The sequence below is a fragment of the Protopterus annectens genome, chromosome 4.part1 (genome assembly GCF_019279795.1).
Source record: "Protopterus annectens isolate FY-2018-M chromosome 4.part1, PAN1.0, whole genome shotgun sequence".
NCBI lineage: Eukaryota > Metazoa > Chordata > Ceratodontiformes > Protopteridae > Protopterus > Protopterus annectens.
In genome coordinates this window covers 137,226,195-137,248,192 of record NC_056734.1, presented here as the reverse complement: position 1 = coordinate 137,248,192, position 21,998 = coordinate 137,226,195, and the positions used below count along the sequence as shown (strand labels likewise).

The following is a 21,998-nucleotide window of genomic DNA, read 5'->3' as shown; positions in this document are numbered from 1 at the left end:
TAAATCCCTATGTCACAAGATGGGTTGCCAACTGGCTCACGGACAGAACCCACACTGTGAAAGTAGCAGATTCCAAATCCGACATCAGACCAGTGACAAGTGGAGTACCACAGGGTTCAGTCCTGGGTCCTCTCCTGTTTGGTATCTACTTCTCTGAAGTGCAGGCTAACACAGAAGGTCTTTTGGCTAACAAAGTTTGCAGATGACTGCAAACTAGGAGCCATAATCGAAACTCCTAACGATGTGGACAAACTACAAAAGGGCCTCAATGAGACAGATACCTGGTGTCAAAGCCATGGCCTGAAGCTCAGTGCCAAAAAGTGTATTGTCATCCCCTTTGGTAAAAACTCTGTACCCATGAACTACCACATAGCTGGTAGTCTACTTAATGCCGAAAATGTGATGAGACCTTGGGCACAGGTGGACAGTAGTCTCTCCTTTGATAATCACATCGCCACAGTGGTCAGGAAATCCTTCTACGTGGCTCATCTCATCACAAAAGATTCTCATCCAGAAAAAAGAGGTCATTGTTCCCCTACTCATCACTCATTAGATCCATTATAGAGTACAACGCCCCTTTTAGTATGTACCTCACAAGACATCTACAACAACTGGAAAGACCACAGAAATACCTCACAAAGAGGATTACTGGCCTCAAACATATGCCCTATGCAGACCGTCTCAAAAAACTACAGCTTTACTCCATCGCATATCTCCTACTCAGGGGCGATCTCTGCCTAACCTACAAAGCTATGTCAAACCCAGATCTGTTGGACATGCTCCACTTAAAGAAATCCCAATCCCTCCGAGCTACACGCTCTAGGGACCTTAACCTTGTCACCACAATAAACAGAACATGCTGGAGGGATAGATTCCTGTCCCAGAGACTTCCCATACTCTGGAACAGACTACCTGTCTATGTCAAACAGAGCTCCTCATTAGCACTCTTCAAGAAAAATCTTGATGATTGGATGGGAAATGGGAAATTCACCCCGGGGATCACTTCTGTGGCTCTGCTCGACAGGGGCACAGGAAAATAATTTTCTTGGGTGGCGAAAGCCAGGGTACATTTTTTGGCTAGGCTTGTATGGGCCCTAGGGCCAATAGCCTAGTACCTACCTATGAACCTATAAACACTTACCTGGATATACCCAAATTCAAGATGTTGACCTTGCAGCAGCTTCTGCCCATGCTGGGCAGCAAGACTTGGCTCGTGACTTTAGACCTAAAAGAGGCATACCTGCATGTCCCAATCAGATAATCATGCAGAAGATACCTCAGATTCAAGGCTGGCTCAAAGCATTACCAATTCTCTGCACTGCCCTTTGGCTTATCTACTGCGCCTAGGGTCTTCACAAAGTGCCTGGCACCAGTAATTGCTTTCTGCAGACAAAGAGGAATACAAATATATCCTTACTTAGACAACTGCCTCATTCAAGCAAAGAACAAGGACATTCTACTACAGCATCTGGCATTTGTGAAGAAACTTTTAACATGCCTAGGGTACACAGTCAACGAAAATAAATCAAAACTAGTGCCCTCACAAGAGATAATATTCCTGGGTGCAAGCTTAAATACAACTGCCCAGATGGCTTATCTCATGCCAGACAAACAAAGGCAACTGACTTCCTATTTCAAGGAAATGGCAACAAAGGCCCAGTTGTCTGCAAGAAAAATTCTGCAGGCTTTGGGCTTCATGGCATCCTGCATCCTACTAATTTCATATGCAAGACTGCATATGAGGAAACTTCAATGGTACCTAAAAAGTGTCTGGACACAACATTGCCACAGCCTGGAAACGATGATTTCTCTCATTTCCTGCCTCCAACAGGAGTTTCGATGGTGGGCAAAGGCTTGTCACCAAAACAAGGGACAGCCATTCTCAATACCCCCAGCCAGGCAGAACCTTATAACAGATGCATTAGATTATGCCTGGGGGGCTCACATGGCAGGAAGAGGTATGCAGGGCATCTGGTCCACAAACCAAATGCATCTACATATCAATCAAAAGGAGATGCTAGCTGTTCAAAACGCCCTGATAGCCTTCAAGGACCTAATTCATCTGGGACAACTTCTGATAAAGACAGACAACACCACGGTCATGTGGTACATAAACAAGCAGGGGTGCACTCACTCTTACCCCCTTCACAGACTAACCATGGCTTTACGGGACACAGCATTAACTTACCAAGTTCATCTGCAGGCACAATTCCTGCCAGGAAAAGAAAATACTCTGGCAGATGAACTAAGCAGAAACCTCATGGATCCCCACAAGTAGCACCTGGATCCACAAGTCTTCAGCATGATAACAAAGAAATGGGGATGCTCGGACATAGATCTATTTACCTCCCCTCACAACAATCAACTAAAAAGATTCTGCACAAGGACTTATCACAGACAAGCATGGAAAGTGGACGCCTTATCTTTCAGCTGGACAAACCTATCAGTATATGCCTTTCCTCCCCAAAGTATTCCTAAAGGTCAGACGGGAGAAACCAAAAATGATTCTGATTGCCCCAGACTGGCCACGCCAGTACTGGTATCCAGTCTTAAGGAACTTGTCTCAATGCCCAGCCTGGACCTTACCTCAAATACCTCATCTACTGTCCCAACAAAACAATCAGGTTCTGCACAGCCAACTCAGGACCCTAAACCTGGCAGCATGGCGGATAATGTAGCCATACAAAGTACACCTCTCAGCAAAGCTGTGATGGATGTCATTTTAGAAGCCAGAAGGCCTAGTACTAGAAAATCATATGCTGGAAAATAGAAGAGATTTTGTGCTTGGATCCAAGCTCAAGGAACTGATTCAGCTGTCCCGAATATTCCTCAGATTTTGCAATACTTAACTGAGATGCTGGACAAAGGCCTATCTTTTTCATCAATTAAAATCCATGCCTCTGCCATTTCGGCTTATTACAATACAGAGCCACCACTCTTTTCTCAGCCTTTATTAAGGCAGTACCTCAGAGGAGCCAAAAATGTAAGGCCTCCAAGGAGAACATCAACACCTGCATGGGACCTCAGTTATGTCTTGGAAAAGCTCACCTTACCTCCTTTTGAGTCAGCTGCTACTGCAGATATAATGTTTTTATCTAGGAAAACAGCTCTGCTCCTAGCAATAACTTCTGCAAGATGAGTGTCAGAGCTACAGGCTCTCATGGCTGTGGAACCCTTTATCATTTTTTATCCTATCTTCATCTTTACCTGGCTGCTGTGTGCCCCTGAACCTGGAAGAATGCTTAAAACTCAATCTAATGACTACATTGCAACCTGCCTGGTGTGTCTAAGGACCCCCTGATCCACGCCTCAAGCTGCCATATTGGACCATCTTTTTTTTTTAAATGCAGCCACCTGTTTGTACGACTCCTCTCCCTGACTAAAAGCTTCTCCTGTCTTTTTCCTAGCTACTTAGCTTAATCTTCCACCCATTATCCAGTCCTGGTTATCTACTGTAATTCAATTGCACTTACTAACTTAGACTCTTTCTTCATAGTTTCCCCTCTCCTATCCCCTCTCTCCTCACCTTGCCTGCTCTCTCTCTCCTGCACCTCACCTCAGCTTTCTCTTCTGTCCTCCCCTGTCCCTCTGCCCCGGTGAATGGTGCTCGCTGATGTCTCTGCTAGATCCTCTGCTACTTGCTCTTGCCTCTGCTCTTGCCCACTACTCTCTCCCTCCGCTCCCCCCCCTACCCCCACTCCCCACCACCCCACCACCTTCTCACCATAACCCATAAAACCCACTCCACCACTCCCACCACCTTCCACCACTCCACCCACCCACTTACTCATTAGCCACCTTCTCATCCCCTCCCTTACCTCACATCCCCTCCCTATCCTCACCTCACACCACACCATTGTTCATCTAATGCTTATCCTTTTAAACCTTACCTACATCTCTATCTTTACCAACCTTTATCCCATCACCTACTCACCATTCTCACAGACAACCTACTTTCTGCTGCATACACTCCAAACTTTCTCATCTCTATCTCCCCCCGAACTATATATTCAACAACAACTATGTTTTCATTTTCAAACACTTTCCACTCTTAAATAATACTCACCAACTACTCTTGTCCTTTCTCCTCCTCTCCTTCTTCATCTCTCCAATCAAAACAAATCCAACAACCAAATACCTCTACCTAACTTCCAACTTCCTACTCTTTTATACTTTATCCTGGTGATATTCACCCAAACCCACTCCCAAATACCTCCAAATCCCATCCATCTTCCATCTCTTACATTATTAAGCAAAAACAAAAATCCCACATAAAAATGAAGAGATAGTACCACTCCCAATTACTATCCATCAGAACAGACAGAATAGAAAAAAAAAAGGTGGGCTCTCTCTTACTCTACTCTTTTCCTCCCCACGATAACACCCCTATAATAAAAAAATTTCCAAAATCGCTGATGCAGAGAATTAATACTCAGCTAAACAAACTAATGAAACTATAATCATGGGAGATACCAATATCAATTGGTCCATTCACCATAACCAGGCCATCTAAAGACTGCACAAGTGGCAGCATTTTAGACTGATTCTAGTTTCCCCCCACCCAACTAACTATCCTGACAGTGGAACCCCTCCCGACTCCCACCTTCCCATTTTCAAATCTCTACCACTTGAAGATGCTATAACTCACTTTATACTACCTTTCTTACATCCCTTAACAATCATGCTCCCAAAAGTACACTAGCCACCATGTGACTTAGAGATAAAAGCCAACACAGTTCAAGAAACAAATCTATATCTAACCTCAATGAATACAAAACACTTCTGAACTCAGTTAAAAGCTTATCACATCAGATCATCAAAACTACTTCATCCAACTTCAAAAGCAACCATAACACAACACACAGAAGTTCTCTGGAGAGGTACTACTCCCTCTACAAAAAAATAAAATAACAGAAACCCCTAACCCTCCCCAAACATACAAGACTCTGATTCTAGCTACCAATTTTTTTTTTTTTTTTGACTTCATTGATCTCAAAACAAAACCTCTTTTTTAATTTCAAATAATAATCCACCTCCTCACTTCCACTTCTTCACAAAATAACACTCACCTCTTCTCTCCTCTCCTCACCTCTCCCACCTCCCTCCTCTCTCTTCTTTAACAATACCCCAATCTCTCTCTTTAATCTACTCACCTCTCTCACACCTCCCTCCTCCTCCCCCCTCCCCTCCCTTCCTCACCCCACTCCACCATTCCCAACCCCTATTCATTTTTTCTACTATATAAACTCATCTTCCAGCCTTGCCTCTCCTCCTCACACTACCTTTTAAAAAATGCACCCACACAAAGAATCTCAGATCTAATAATCTGGACTATCCTGGTTAAACAACTGCAAATAAATAAATAAATAAATCCGGACAGGGTCTCTCTGAGGACAAACCCTACATTTATGCCTAAGGTAGTATTTATTGTAGCCCTTAACCAAACTATTCATTTGCCAGGTTTTTATCCAAATCCACAGAACAAGGGGGAGAAAATTCTGCATTCTTTGGACGTACACAGACAACTTAGATTCTACTTGGATAAAACTAAAGCTTTCAGAAAGACAGAACAATTACTAGTGGCATATGCTGCAGGATCACAAAGAAAGGCTATCTTTAAGCAGACTATTTCAAAGTGGATAGGTCACTGCATTTGTTTCTGCTACTCTCAGCATGGCAAACCTGTGCCTAAGGACATTAGGCCACATTCAACCAGAGCTGCATCCACTTCTGCAGCCTTTCTCAGGGTAGTACCAACCAAAGACATTTTAGAGGCTGCTACTTGGAGTTCAGTGCATACCTTTACATAACATTACAATATGCCACTTTACTCTAAATCCAGGGCAGGCTTTGCCACTACAGTTCTGCAAGGCCTCATAGCCGCCCCTAATGCTATTTAGTTCCATCCTCCCATCCATAGCTTTGGGAATCTACCCAAATGTAATGACTGCAACAGTGAAACATGAAGAATATAGTACAGCTGTGTACTCTTACCATAAATGTAGATGTTCGAGTGTATTCACTGTTGCAGTCCAGGTTACCCACCCACCACCCCCCTTATTTTTGCTGGAACTTATCTTTCCTTCTCTGATCTATACAACCTATGTGGTGTATTTGCTTATAGATGAAGGAAAAGTTTATTTTGATGCATGTATGTGTTACATATATTTAGCATACCCTTTTGGGGGCACCTGACATCTGGGGCAAGAAAAACTGAAGAAAATGGCGTTGGCTGCATCTTTTATACCCCTGACGACCTAATGTCAGGGAAGGGGCGACAGCAACCGACGCAGGACCCAAGACTTTGGAATTCAGGCTGATGAGGGCAACCTGCCAGCAGGATAGCCCAAATGTAATGACTGCAACAGTGAATACACTCAAACATCTACATTTATGGTAAGAGTACACAACTGTACTTTTGGCATCTTGGCCACGTCCCTCACCTGCAATCTTGTCATTTCATTGAGTGCTCTTTCATCAAAACGCCATTCAGCCCATTATACTTGTGGAATGTCATTTTGTACATTTGGAACATATTTAAATATTGGCTGGTTGTTATTGGGGAGTGGGTTTATGATTCATAACTCATTCATTTATAATTCTAAAATCAGGCAGTGTCTTTAGAGGGAATCTTACGTTTTATTTTTTCAAAGTTCTAAGACTTAGAATTGTAATTTATGCAAAGGATGTGTAGGGTATTGGAGAAGCTCCTGAAAAGGGCAGTTGATACTTGGAAGTATTAAAATAGTTTTTATTTAGCAAAAATGCTCTTTGTTAGGTCCATTTTGGAGAGTACTGTTATGATGAAACAACATTTGTCAGTGTCATGTTCCCCCATATACAGACTACTATTCATTGGATAGCAAGAGTGGACTCTCTTATAATGTCATTTTAGTTAAGTATACGGATTAATGTAGAATACATCAAACTTGGTAGTTTGTAAATATTAAATACATTTTAATATTTATGATGGGCACACTCTAAAAGGCAACTGAGGTAGCACTGTTACACATGGAGCTTATTTCTCTTATTGTATTATATAAGAACAGAGGATCTATAAAAAAAATCTGCGTACCTAGTTGTGTGATGTTTTAAATCCTAAAGGTATCATTCTTAATGCATAAAATCCATGTAAGTATAGGGTTCTGAATGCTGAATAGTAACTTGTTAGAATAAGAAGCAGAGACTGGAACATTTTAGAAAGTGATTATATATAGTGTACTGCTTTAAAAGAAGTTGGTGAGGTGACTAGAGGTGAAAAATAAAAACTTAAGGTTTAGAGTCAGAAACAGAAATGTTTTTGGAAATGCAAATAAAGGAATGACTATCGTGATTAAATATTTGTGTTACATATCTGAGGATAGGGGATTTTGTAAGGTAAAATAGTGAGTGGACATGTTTAAAACTGGCACTTGGGAAGAGTAAAGTAGCAACATCTTAATGCAGATATGGAATTCAAGATGAGTGACATATGTCTTTAATTAAACAGTATTACTATAATAATAGGAACACTACAGTACTCTGTGGCACAGACAGAACTTTTGGCAGGAGGAATTTATACCACTAAAAGTACAAAACTCCTATCAATACATAGGAGTACAAATGTGGCATCTAAATTGGAAATATTAGCCTTTTCATTAGTATTTAAAGCAGATACTGTTGTATATTTGGTAGAAGTTGTTGAAAAAAAATGAAAATTTGGTCACATTTGCATAGACCCATGTTAAAAATGTTAAGGTAATGCAGAAAATGCTACAGATAGTGCAGACTTTTCCAGTTTGTGAAAGGCATAGTTATGTGTTGGAATTTATTAATTTCGATAGGTTCATAGGATGTTACTAGGTTAGTGGCCCTAGAGCTTTTACAAGCCTAGCCATGTTAATCCCAAGTATCTCCATTTGTTCATTTTTGAGTAGTTTGCAGAATGGATTTATGAACAGAGCAGGTCTATGATCAACACCGGCTGCCCCTGTCCATGAGGGACATGGGTGCCAGTCGAGGGGTGAATTTGCAGTCTCCCATCCAATTGTTTAGGTTGCATTTGAGTAGGGTTAATGAGGACCTCTGTTTTACATGAATAGGGAATTTATTCCAGAGAATCAGAAGTCTCTGGGAGATGTGTTGTTTTACATGAATAAGGAGTTTATTCCAGAGAAGCGGCAGTCTCTGGGAGACGTCTCTCTCTCTCTCTCCAGCATAATCTGTTAGTGTCACAAGCTAGGTAGAGATCCCTAGAGCAAGTGACTCTTGAGCCATTTTACTTATGATGTGCAGCATTTCTATTAGGGCAGGGTTGGAGATTGCCCTATAGACCAGGCGCAAGTCACCTCTCAGTAGCCTATAAGATACAGAGTAAAGTGACAGTGCTTTCAGCCTGTCCACACAGGTCATGGTTTGAACTCCCTGTGTTTTCTTAGTGAGAAGCCTCTGAGGGCTCTCCAGCTGCTGCATATGTCTGGTGAGGTACCTGCAAAAGGGTGCATTACACTCTGTTAGTGGTCTGAAGAGGGTTGAGCACAGTGGAGTTATAAATCCCTTGACTTGGATGCAATGCCCTTGCTTATGAGGTACTCTATGTAGAAGGCTTTCCTTACCATTGTGGAAACTTGGTGGTCAAAATTTAGATTGCTATCAACCTGTGTTCCCAAGTCTAGCACCACTGAGTTGGAACTCAGGGGAGGGTGCTGTCAATATTACAATTTGTGGGGAATTCCATTTTTCCAAAGGGAATACTGCATTTGTTTTGCATTTAGATTTAGATCATGGCTTTGGCACCCATCATTTGTTTGTTAACCCTTCTTGTAATATGTTGACATCATTGGGGCTCCGTGATTGCTCATAGTTTACAATCATCAGTGAACTCGGTGAGGCAAAGGCCATCTACTTTGGCCTGGACTTCTTAGAAATAGATGCCAAACAGTAAAGGGCCCAGCACATAACCCTGTGGTACTCCACTGGTGATGGGTCTACTGGTGGAGGGAAAGTCACCAATTTTGACAGTGTGTTTTCTATCAGGGAGCCAATTGGCTACCCATCTAGTAATGTAAGGTGTCATTCCTATCTGGGAGAGTTTCTTAATGATGGCAGAGAGGGAATTGTGTTGAAAGCCTTGGCAAGGTCGAGATAGGCAGTGTGCACTGCCTTACATTCATCCATGGCTTTGGTGATTTTCTCAAAGAAGTCTAACAGGTTTACTAAGCATGACCTAATCTTAACAAAGCCAAACTTGGTTGGGTCCAGTGTTTGGAGATCTCCTAAGTCCTTGTTGATAAGGTCCATAATAATTCTTTCCATGGCCTTCCAAATGAGGCTGGTTAGACTTATGGGTCTGTACTTCCCAGGGTCAGTTGATTACCCCCCTTTGTGCAAGAAGATTACTGATGCTGTAATACATTTTGTAGCAACATAGGCAGTTCTCAAGCTCAGATTAAAGAGAACACCAAATGGGTCTGCTAAGTCTTGTTTTAGATTGTTTAGTAAGCAACCTGGGATATTATCTGGTCCTTAGAGATACTAGGCAGAGGACTGGTGTCAGGTATGCTTTGGGATGTGGTAGGTGGGGATAGTGGGGGTGAAGTTTGAGCTGAATCTGTCAGCTAGCAGATTGGAGATATCTTCCATTGTAGTATGAGTGATCCCATCTACAACCAGTTCAGCACATAGCTGGGCATTCCCTTTTAGAATTTGGGGGAGCATTTGATGTGATGTGTTGAGAGGGTATGAGATTACTTTATATCACAGTTAAAATTATATACAGATATTAGACTACTGCTTACATTACTTGATGTCACTTCTGATTGATTTTTTTGAAGATTATACAACAGTATTGTCCCTAGGTCCTGCTCTGCTTTCTACATTTAAAACCCTGCAAGGAGATCTGTTTGTGAGGCAAGGACATGCATTTGAAAGTAAAGGATTTAGTTCCTGTCTGCATGGTTTATCTAAATGGTAGGTTAAACTCTGGTTCAGAAGGTGTCATAGTGATCCATACACAGGTGTCCATGCACACAGACACAGACACACACACACACACACACACACACACACACACACACACACACACACACACACACACACACACACACCATTGATCCCTGCCTATTCTGGTTGCTCTAGGGATTGTTCTTTCCCCTTGGTGAGAACACTTCAACCCATTCATTCTCTGTGAAAGAGATTAGTGAACCAGGAGTGGCAGCCAAATTTAATGTGTAAGGGAAGCTTCTCTGCTTTCATTCAAACCTTACCTTCCCACATGCATGGCTTTTTGTGTCCAAGGAGATAGTCTGCAATAGACCACTGTAATATGTGTCCATGGCTCAGTGTGTGTGCAGTAGTCAAGTGGTCCTAATTCCAACTTGCAGACTGTACCTCCATGTGATCCCTCTGTCTCCATCTAGGATTCAACCATGGAGAGCACTCCCCCCTACCAAAGAGACGTGAACAAGCTAAGTGCTCATCATTTCTCTGTTTCCATAAACTAGCTCCATGTGTCTCCTGTACTGTAGTAAGGGCTTTATTCTTGTTCTTCTGTGGAGCTGGCTTGGATGCATTGTCATTATCTGAAGGACATATGCATGTTAATTTAGAGAAATCAGTTTTTTCAGTAAAGGTAGGGATGTGAGAGAAGATGTTCAGACAAAATCATTTGCATTTTTTAAGCCTTTAGGCAGTGGTGGTACAAAACAAGAGTACAGATCAATAACTGGGGAAGATATGATCTGATTGTCATTTTCATTCATTCCTCGACTGATGGGTTTGAATCCAAGACTCTGACTCGGTCCCTTCTACCAGATCCACAAACAAGGAACCAATAAAACTTGAACAAAAGCCAGGAGCTTGGGTCACCACCACAGAAACAAACTTAAAAATTAATCCACTGTATAATATGAAGAAACCACCAGTGACCACAGGTTAAAAACAAAAATTTGTTTAATAATCTACAACTAAACGGTTTCTCCCCACAACATGACTGGACATGTTATTCTGTTCATATGCTGCTGTATAGTTAACATCAGGGAGTTTGCCTCTGGTGAACTGTTGTACGTCCGGCCATTATACAAAAGTTAAATGCTACCGCTAGGGTGTGTGTGACATCCCGTGTCCCTTGCTCAAGGATGTCAGTCGTAAACGGGCATCTGGTATAAAGTGGACGTCAGCATGCAACCACTTCAGAACATTTCTGCCGCCTGTGTGACTGCCAGCTCCGGTTGTCATTCTTTTGGAAAAAGTGACTTTGCACCATCCGACTTCAGAGAAGTACCCCATAGGGGCTTTTTATATTCTGCTTGCTACTGCTTTGGGTTCATGTCAGGTAGGAAGGGCAAGTGTAGGTGTGGAAGGCAAATTCCACATAAAGACTCGTATGAGCTCTGCTTGTTTTGCCTAGGCCAAGAACACAACCAATACCTCCTGTAGTATTTGTCAGGCCTTCATCCCCAAACCCTTAGAAGTCACTTAGCAGCTTTGAAACTTTACCTTGAAAACCAGAGACTTAAATGATTAGCTTCTTGAATGCATCTGACATTGGGTTCCTCTGATGAGCCACCAGTCAAAAAAGTGAAAAGGTCTAGGCCTGAACTGACTGCTGTGCCCTCCACTCCAGCCATACTTCTCGAGGTCGGTGAAGGCCCGGAGTTCCTTTGGCAAATAGTCCAGATGGGGATCCTTCCAGCTCCAATCACTACTGTGCCCTTGAGTTGACATCTCTTCATGTCCTGTGGTATTTCCTTCTTACATCTGACCTTCTGCATTGGAGCTTTTGTTTCTGAGATCCCTGACTGGGGAAGTTGACTTCGGATCTGAAGACTATTTGCTCTTCGACTCCGATGGTTCCCCTGAGCTGATTGGCACTGAGTATTTCAGAGGCGGAGGACTCTCCGAGCCAAAGCATCAGCACCAGATGCAGGTGTTTGGAGTCTACTCTGAAACTTTCACAGCCATCTCTTCCCCTCAGAGCCTCAGTGCTGGGTAGCTCTAGTCCAACTCCCTCCTCAGGTGGAGTGCTGGTGGGGTTGCAGGAGATGACAATCTGAGAGGTTCCAGCTTCAGAGTTGTTGACTTTAGTTTTCCCTAGGTGTTCTGCCTTTGAGTTTGTGGAGACAGTTTTCTCCTTGGTCAGACAAGAGACCTCTCTGCCCCCCTCAAATCTGACAAGCCTGCTTCATAATGTTGTTTGCTGTTAGCCGTAACCATCCCTACCATTGGGACAGTCAACCCAAATGTTTCTCCAGCCAGTCCATTTGGACATTATCTCTTCTGACACTTTCCCAGAACACCCTACTGAAGAAGTCCCTCGAAAGATGATGTGTAAGAGGAGACACTTAGATTCCTCAGGAATCTTTCACAGAGGACATTGATTTTGAGGAGGAGGAGGGATCCTCCAGATCACCACCTGATCACTTCTCCTTTGAAGACATCCTAGAGCTCCTGAACCAAAAAGATGGTTGGTTTTCTGACGCTCCACCTCCTAGGAGGAATCTGGATTCCTGGAGGCTTTCAGCTCTGACCCATCTGCTACTTGGGTGACCCCCCCTCCCCCCCCACTGACAAGCTCATTGACCTAATGTCTTGGCAGACATGGAAGGAGACGGATGCATTTGAGTCGATACAACAAGACTGGATACATTCTAGCCCTCTCTAAAGACTGTGCACACTGGAGCAAGGGAGTACCAGTCGATGCCATGGTTGTGGAAGCAGCTACAAAGAAAGAACTAGCAGAACAGAGTTATTCTGTCCATCCCCCTAATAGAGTGTCTAGGATATTGGAGAGAATTGAGAAACATGTATATGCTTCAGTGACCTTTGCCCTTAGGTCACTGAATTACTTGGCACATTTGACGAGATTGCAAAGATATTTGATCAAGGAACTTATCACATCTCTTTCTGGGTCCAGGTCATCCGAGGATGGAAATAGAATCTCTTCACAACTGGCCACACTCCAATCTATCTCAAATGTGTCTATGAGGTTGATCTTCCATGCTGTGGCAGGTACCTCACAGGTGGTGGGTTCAGGCATAGCCATCAGAAGACATGACTGGATGTGCTTGTGATTTTGTGAAACCATTTAAGTCTTCATTTGTCAATGCGCCCTTTATCTCTATTTGGCCCCAAGGTTAAGGGCATGCTCTCCAGGTGTGAGCAAGAGAGAAAGACCCCATCTGCTGTAGGTGTACATTTTTTTTTTTTACCTCTCAAAGACCCTTCTCTAGGAACCAGAGAGGTGGTAGAAAGAACTGGTTTAAGAAATCCAAGGGTCCTTTCCAGGATTCACAGAGAGATAGTTCCCCCAGGGCAGAGGGAGGAACTCAAGTGGAAGGTGCCATTATTGCAGCAGAGGTGATCTGCAGAACCAGGGTTTTAGAGTTTGATTCTCAGATAGGCCCTATAAGCACTCCTAAAGGGAAGCCCAACTGTTCCTCTCTGGAGGTAGTTGGGGGTCATTTATCTCTGCACCAGGGAGCCTGGCTATGTATCAGAAAAGATTCTTGGGTGCAGAGGATCATATGCAGTGGTCATACCACACCATTTTTCCTTGCCCCTCCCACAGTTGTGAAGAAAATCCCGATGATCCACCCAGTTAGAGGGAAGTATCATCTCTAGGAAAAAAAAAAAAGATGCTAGAAAAAAGTCATCCAAGAGGTTCCCCCCATACTAGAGACGGTCCAGAACTTATTCAGGATTTTTCATAGTGCCAAAAATGAAAGAAGACTTGAGACCAATTCTGGATCTCAGCAAGTTAAACCAGTTTGTTCAGTATACAAAGTTTGGGATGGTTACAGTTAAGTCCATTTTGCCTGTGCTACAAAAGGACGATTGGATGTGCTTGATAGACCTTCAGGATGTGTACTATCATATCAAAATTAACAGGTGCTCTAGGAGACATTTACATGTCTGGCTGGGAGCCAGTCATTACCAGTTCAGAGAACTGCACTTTGTTCTCACCACAGCCCCCAATGTGTTCACCAAATGCATGGTAGTGGCAGTTTCCATATGTAGATGGCTGGCTCCTTACTGTGCCCCAATCAGGCATTGACTACTGCAAGCAAGGGACTACTTGCTTCAGTTGTGTTTTCATCTAGGAATAAATCAATTACAGAGTCTGGAGTTTATAGGCACTAATTTGGACACAGCCAGTCAAATAGCCTCTCTTCCCTCCACTCAAACACACTGCAGTCCCAAGTCAAAAGATGATCCAGAATTCATCTCTTCCAGTCCAGCTGATGCAACAGGCTTTGGGTTCCATGGCAGCAGCTATCACCCTTGTCCCGTTGGCCAGGTTCCATATAAGAATCCTTCAGTGGACTCTGTCGATTCAATGGTACATTCTCCAATATCCATTATCCATACCAGTCAAGAATGTGCAAGCGTGCAAAATATATCTTCTATGGTGGATTTGTCCAAACCAGTTCCACAAAGGCTGTCCCTTTGTCCTTCCCCTACCCAAGGCCACATTGACCATGGGCACCTACCAGTTTGGGAGGGGAGGCACTACTTGGAAAGGGCAGTCCAAAATATATGGTTCCCTCAATGTTCTGGAGATGAGAGCTGTCTTCCTAGCATTGCAGGCCTTTCAAGACATTTTTTTCATCTGGGACAATTGCAATACAGACTGATAATATGACAGTAGTCTGGTAAGTCAACAAACAAGGGAGAACCAGTTCTTACCCTGTTTGTTGAGAATCTAAGAGTAGGGCAATGGATGATCTCTTCTAATCGCTTTCTAATAGCAATGCACATTCTCTGGAAATACATTGTAATTGCAGATAAACTAAACAGATCCATTCTGTTACCTCACTAGTGATCTCTCAATGTCAGTGTGGCATAGAGAATTTTCCATCAATGGGGCCAGCCATGCTGCGATCTATTTGCATGTCCTCTCAACAAATTCTTTGCTTTGATCTCTCCATTGGAGGAGTCACTGAGAGATGCTGTAGTTCATGACTGTACCACTGATCTCCTTTGTGTTCCCTCCCTTGCCACTAATTTCCACGTTTCTATCAAAAGCAGTTTAGTTGAAGAGCACATTTATCCTTATTGCACCCTTTTGGCCTCACCAGATTTGATTGCCTTACCTCTGGCCTCATCTTCTACACCCCCCCCCCTTGGATTCTGTATCCAATTCCATACCCCCTGTGACACACGACAGGTATGAATCATCCAGATATAACAGGCCTCAAGCTGACCTCATGGTTTCTCCAGTTCCATTTATAGCTAGACAGCCTAGGCTCTCCTCCCTAGTCAGTCACCTTTTGCTGTTTTCCCATAAGGCTTCTACCAGAAAGACTTAGCAAGACTAAATGGAAGAGATTTGTTTTTTGGGCACTTAGCAAAGTTCTGGATCTTTTGTCAGCACCTATGCAAGCGATCCTAGAATTTTGTGCTTCAATCATCAGTGAAGGAGCTAGTTTCTCAACTGTTAGAGTCCAGTTAGCTGTCATTTCTAATTTCCATCTGGATGAAAGTAACTCTACTTTAGCATCTTTTAAACTATGCAAGGCCTTTTTCAAGGAAGCCTTCTTGCATAGACCTCCATTAAAAGATCCTACTATTCCTTGGGATTTAAATATAATGCTTCAGGCCTTAACTCAATCTCCCTTTGAACCTTCAACCAAAGCAGACTTTAAATATTTATCTTGGAAAACCATTTTTCTAGTTACTATTACATCAGCTAAAAGGGTATCTGAAGTTCAGGCACTATCCTCAAAGCCTCCTTACCTGATTTTTCACAAAGACATGGTGTCATTGTGAACAAATCTCCTGTTTAACTAAGGTAGCTTCTGAGTCGGATATAAACCAGGTCATTAATCTACCAGTTTTATTTCCCTGTTTTTTAAATAAAGGGGAGTATATGTTACTTTTGGATGTACATAGACAACTGGGTTTTTACTTTCATAGGTTGGTACTAGGCTATCGGCCCTAGGGGCCTATGCAGGTCTAGCCATAACAATTCCCTGGCTATTTCTTCCCACAATATTTACTTCCCTAAACCCCTGTCTAGCAGGGCAACTGACATGATCCCTGGGGTGAATTCCCTATCTCCCATCCAATTGTCAAGGTTCCTTTTGAAGAGGGCTAAAGAGGCACTCTGCTTGACATGTATGGGCAGTCTATTCCAGAGTCTGGGGAGTCTCTCGGTCAGGAACCTATCCCTCCAGCATGTTTTGTTCATTGTGATGACAAGGTTTAGATCCCTGGAGTGTGTGGCTCTGAGGGATTGGGATTTCTTTAAGTGTAGCATGTCCAACAGCTCTGGGTTTGACATGGCCTTGTATGTTAAGCAGAGATCGCCTCTGAGTAGACAATATGTGAAAGAGTATAGCTGGAGTTTTTTTAGACGGTCAGCATAGGGCATTTGCTTTAGGCCTGTGATTCTTTTAGTGAGGTATTTCTGTGGCCTTTCCAGTTATTGCAGATGTCTTGAGTGGTACATATCAAATAGGGCATTGTATTCTATAATGGGTCTAATGAGGGATGAGTACAGTGGGACAATGACCTCCTTTTTTCCGGATGAAAAGCCCTTAGTGATGAGGTGTGCCACACAGAAGGATTTCCTGACTGTTGTGGTGATGTGGTTATTGAAGGTGAGACCACTGTCCACCTACGTCCCTAAGTTTCTCATAAAACCAAAGACTTTAGGAAATCTGACCAGTTATTTGTTTCCTTTTCTCCTACCAGATTAGGCAAACCAGTATCTAAAGTTACATTGGCCAAGTGGTTGACTGTATAACCTTTGTGTACAGTAAATTAGGATTATCTTTACCAAAATCTCCTAGAGCCCATTCCATGAGGTCTGTGGTGGTTTTGTCAGCTTTTTGGTTCAGGGTCTCTTTAGATGGCATTTGTGCAGTTACAACTTGGGCTAATCCCCACACTTTCATTGCTCATTACAAGTTGGATTTAATTTCCAGGAACAGAGAAGCCTTTGTCTCGGCAGTGCTCCGGAATATCCTTCCATAAGGGCTTCCTAAGGTTATAGTAACTAGGGACTCTGTCCCATCAGTTCATAGGCTGGTACATAGTTGAGGAATGAATGAAAATAGCATCAGATGAAAAATGTATGTACTCACCATAACATTCCATCTGTGTTGTCCATTTTCATTCTCACTCAACATCGCACCCACCTACCCCCATCCTTTTGCTTCTGGAGATATCTAAGAGTCGTACAGGAACCTCTGTTCCTTGTTTGAGCTCCATCTTCCCTTTTCCTTTCTACCTTTGGTAATTTTTGTAATAGGTTGTCCTTTTATATCTAGGGCAGCAAACTCAATCTGAAGTATGTTAGGTTGGTGTGGCATTATGTGAGGAGCTTGAGAGTTCTAGGGCCCAGTGATCTGGTAGAAGTGTCCGAGTCAGAACAGAGTCTTGGATCTGAATCCATCAACTGAGGAAAAATGAAAATGGACAGCATAGATGGAATGTTAATGTGAGTGCATAACTTTCTTTTTCAATTCAACGATGGGCAGAATAAACTTCTCAGATTAACATTGCATCTTTAGAAAAAGTTAGTAGTACCGCAGTCTTAGTTTTGTATAAACAATTCCATGTAAATCATTTATACTATAATTTGCCATTGATGTTCAGCTATGAATTTTGTACTAATTACTGGTTTGTGTGTGCGCTAATGTTCAGTGCAAGTTAAAGTTCAGTATGATAAACCACCTACTTCAAACCCTAAACCTTATTCTAATTTTGTTCTGTTGATTGAGAAGGATCAAAGCAATGTATGCAGTAGTATGCCGAGAGAAAGAAAAGAGGAATAAACAAGGAGCAGGGCAGCAGATTATGGAATTAGGAAATTTGATGAGAGAATGGAAGCTGCCTATAATAGACTGGCAAAGAAGAAAGCTAAGTGTATAATAAGGTAATAGAAAAGGCATATCAGGATTTTGTAGAGATGTCTGTAGATGGTAAGTGGCAGTTTTACACATTAGGTATTCAACATTATGATTCCTTATTAAGACAGAAGCTGAAATGTCTATGTTTGCTATTTAAATTAAACATTAAAGATAATGCAGGTCATCAAACATGGAAAGTATGCATGTGATTTTATACAACACACACTCAGAATGTTTTGCAAATGTAAATTGTTGCTGAGTACTTTTCATGACATTTGGTTATACAGAAAAGGTTAGTAAATAGTGAAACTAAAAATTCAGTCATTTGCAAATTTAACATGTGTGAGTGGAAATTAAATTGTAAAACCCAACTCGCTACTCTCCTTTAACCTCCAACCAGTCTCCACATCTTTCATCCGATCCTTACTGAAGAAACTAAAGCCAACTACCCTCTCAGCAGACCTTCTCCCAGCTGAATACCTGCAAAAAGCTGCAGATGCCATAGAATACCCCATCTCGATCCTAATCAATCGAACCATAACAGAAGCCACAATCCCCTCAATCTGGAAAATATCCTACGTTATACCACTCCATAAAGGTAGCACATCTACAGAACTATCTAACTATAGACCGATAGCCATATTGTCACCACTTGCCAAAATCATGGAGAAGTGTGTGCACAAACAACTCCTATACTATCTCATTCAGAATAAACTCCTGACCAACTGACAACATGGATTTAGACCCCATCACAGTACATCTACTGCCCTGCTCTCTTTTACCAATGTGATTAACCAAAACCGGAATAACAACAAAATATCTTCAGCCCTCTTTCTGGACCTGTCCAAAACCTTCGATATGGTTAACCATCAGCTACTCATCCACACTCTGAAAAACTTATCCTTAGATAACCAAGCTCTCCAATGGTTTCATGCCTACCTCGCTGGTAGACAACAAGCAGTGCTATGGCAGAACAAGCTCTCCTGTCTGTTACCTAATATCATAGGAGTTCCTCAAGGCTCCATATTAGGACCTGTTCTCTTTTCAGTCTTTATTAATGACCTCCATACAGTCATCCCAGATGCCATCTGCATTCAATATGCAGATGACTCTACACTAGTATGTTCTGACACCTCTCCAATAAACCTACTATCAACAACCCAGCATGCATTTACCATAGTTGAAAACTGGCTCTCTGATCGTCACCTGATCTTAAACCCAAACAAAACCAAACTGCTACTCTTCTCCCCAACCCGTAAATCCTCTACAACATCCTTTACCATAAAATCTAACAATGGCACTATCATCTCCCCAGACCCCTATACAAAACTTTTAGGAGTAACCATTGACAACAATCTTGGATTCGACACGCATATTAACCAAACCATTAAATCTGTAAACAAGAAACTTGGGTCACTTTATAGGATAAAATCTTTCCTAACTCCAATGTCTAAAGCAACCATTGCCCACTCGCATCTGCTCTCTACCCTTCTTTATGCCTCTCCCATGCTTACTAACCTTAACAAACTCTCTAGTTGCTATAATCATATCACCAGATTTGCAACTGGCATGCCCTATAGGACACACCACTGCCTTATCCTAAAAAACTTTGGCTGGATAGAGCTGCCAAACCTTCTCCAGCTAAACCAACTTATAGAAGCATTTAAAATTCTCAAACAACCTGACAACACCCCTGCACTGAAAAATATAATCATTCCTTACACCAATCTAGACTTTCTTCGCTCATCAAATAGCCTGCTTGTCCAAACAATCAAGTCCTATAATTCTGGGGGTGACTCACTGTTTGCCAGTGCCATAGTTAAAATATGGAACTCCCTCCCTCCCAACCTTACTCTTACTACCTCCTTAGCCCAATTCAAGAAGAGTCTAAAACTTCATTTCAAGTCACATTGACTTTGTCCATGCTCCAGCCTTGATTAGCGCTTTTCCTTTAAACCAGGGTATACATTTCCTCTGGCTCACCCTGGTAGAGAAGCTAAACCTTTTAATTATGGAATTGATCTAACTCTATACTTGTTTGACTGAATCTGACCATAAAAAGATGCCTTTAAATCATTTTGTAAATGTTCACCTGAGGTAAGGGGCCTGTAACCCCAATAGGATCTATGTACAGAAACTAAACTCATAATCTATATTTGTCACATCTTAAGCTAGCATGTTTGCAAAAGTCTGTACTAGAATTTCTGTATTTGTTGTAGCTATATCTAGGATGTTTGTAGAAGTCTGTAAAATTGTTTTCCTCACAAATATTTTACTATATGTAACATTCTGCTAATGTATCTATGTTGGAGCCTTTCTCCCCAGGCCTCCACTGAAAATGGACATGTATCCAGTCGGACTATCCCGGTCAACAAATGTCAAATAAATAAAATAAAACAAACGTGCTTTAGAAAGTGATCAATACACTTTGTTTTACTCTTGTAAGGAAGTTGTATGATGTGTGATTCTGAATGTAAAATGGGGAAGGTGGAATGCAAAGAGAGAAAAGTTATTCTTCCATTATACGTTTATGAACTGTACAAGTTCCCTCCATTCTTGTGTTGCAGCAAAAGATGAGTTCATTGACAATATTAAAAGCAGCTGCATAAAAATGTTTTACTTTAAATGAAAGGACAGTGAGTTAGTTTAATGAAACTGACAAAGTTAGGTTATAAGGTATGAATTGGTAGTTTTTTTAAAGGGAATTTAGAGGTGTTTAAAATAGGTGCATCCTAATTTTACACAGATTTGTAGTCTTTCTGTCTTGTATTCTGTTCATGCATGTTGTGTGTGTGTTGTTTATATAAGGCAAGTTGTTTGTGCATGTATTTTTGTTTACTGCTCATAAACGTACCCCTTTTGTCTGTCAAAATCTGTCTTGTTACCTTTGAAATGGCCTTGAACTATCACCAGATAAATCAGCAGTACCACCTTAGCTACCTTCAGATCAGGCAAAAGGGACATTGGCTTAACTCATTATCTGAAGGATGGTACCTTAAGGTGAAACCCACACCTCCAGCTCATGTCACATTAGTGTATTGCTGAAGTATTAAGAATGTCTAGGTACTTGTTAAGGGAACAGAGCACACTGCCTTCTGATTGTGCAGGAGTATCAAAGACAAGTATCTAAACCATTTGAGCCACTGATGATACTGTTTGGCAAGGACTGATACAGTTGAATGATTTGTCTGTGGCTTTAGTGGACAGAGTCAAAGGCTTAAGGTAATATGCCTGGAATTGGTAATTTTTATTTTGGCGAACACCACAAGGAACTCTGGAAATATTAATGCATTTTGGGAAATTTGAAGGTTGCAAATACATCAGCTTATTTTCTCAAGGGACTGAGCCTCCAGACACTGTGCATGATAACCCTATACCTGAATGTTCACTGTAACTTGCTTGTCATCTCCTCCACTGTCACCCCTACATATTTTTTCTCAAAAAATCATCATCCTATACCCACACCCTTGAGTCATTGTCTTCATACTGAAGTCAAGAATGTGAGAATGAGATTACCTATATATGGCTTGTTTTCATGTCCCAGACTACAACTGAATCTGCTTAGATGGATAAGTAAATAAACAAATATGTGTATGTTCTCTGTCTTTTCTGATTGCTTGATGTATGCACACTTTCCACTCCCATCTACCTTGGTTTCTCCTTAAAAGAGTGTTTGCCAGTGTCATCTGCTCTTGACAATACCAATCCCTTGTAAAATGTTCTATTATTGTTGCTTTTTTTGGCCCCCATCACAATTGTCTGTGATCAGTCATGTCCTGGAGCTCCCCTTTTCAGTCATCTTCCTTACCTTCCCTCATACCATTCTTATTTACCCCTTTGAACCAGGGCACATCAAGCAGAGAAATCCTTATTGGAAGAAGCTAGGGAAAGTATCCTGATTAGAGATTAGGGCATCCCTGTATGAGGCCATTCTTACAGTTGTGGAGGCTTTTTTGAATGCCATACCCACTGCCATGCCCAGTTCCCAATGTGCATTACATATAGTCATACCTCTAGATTACTGTCAGTGTTATGTATCACTTACTGCTAGTGCTAAACTCTAAACCCTGCCCTGGGATAGCAGAATTGGCAAAACTACTGCTCTTCCCTATTCCCCCTAGCTGACCTTTCAGGGGTCAGAGTCTCTAACTGAACTCAAATCAC

The 21,998-nt window shown here is 42.0% G+C and overlaps 1 protein-coding gene across 4 annotated transcripts in view; it reads left to right on the top strand.

Moving 5' to 3' along the window:
- Positions 1-21,998, top strand: part of PIK3CB (phosphatidylinositol-4,5-bisphosphate 3-kinase catalytic subunit beta) — a gene marked incomplete at its 3' end in the record, with an annotated part of 1,563,003 nt that overhangs the window by 1,452,090 nt on the left and 88,915 nt on the right.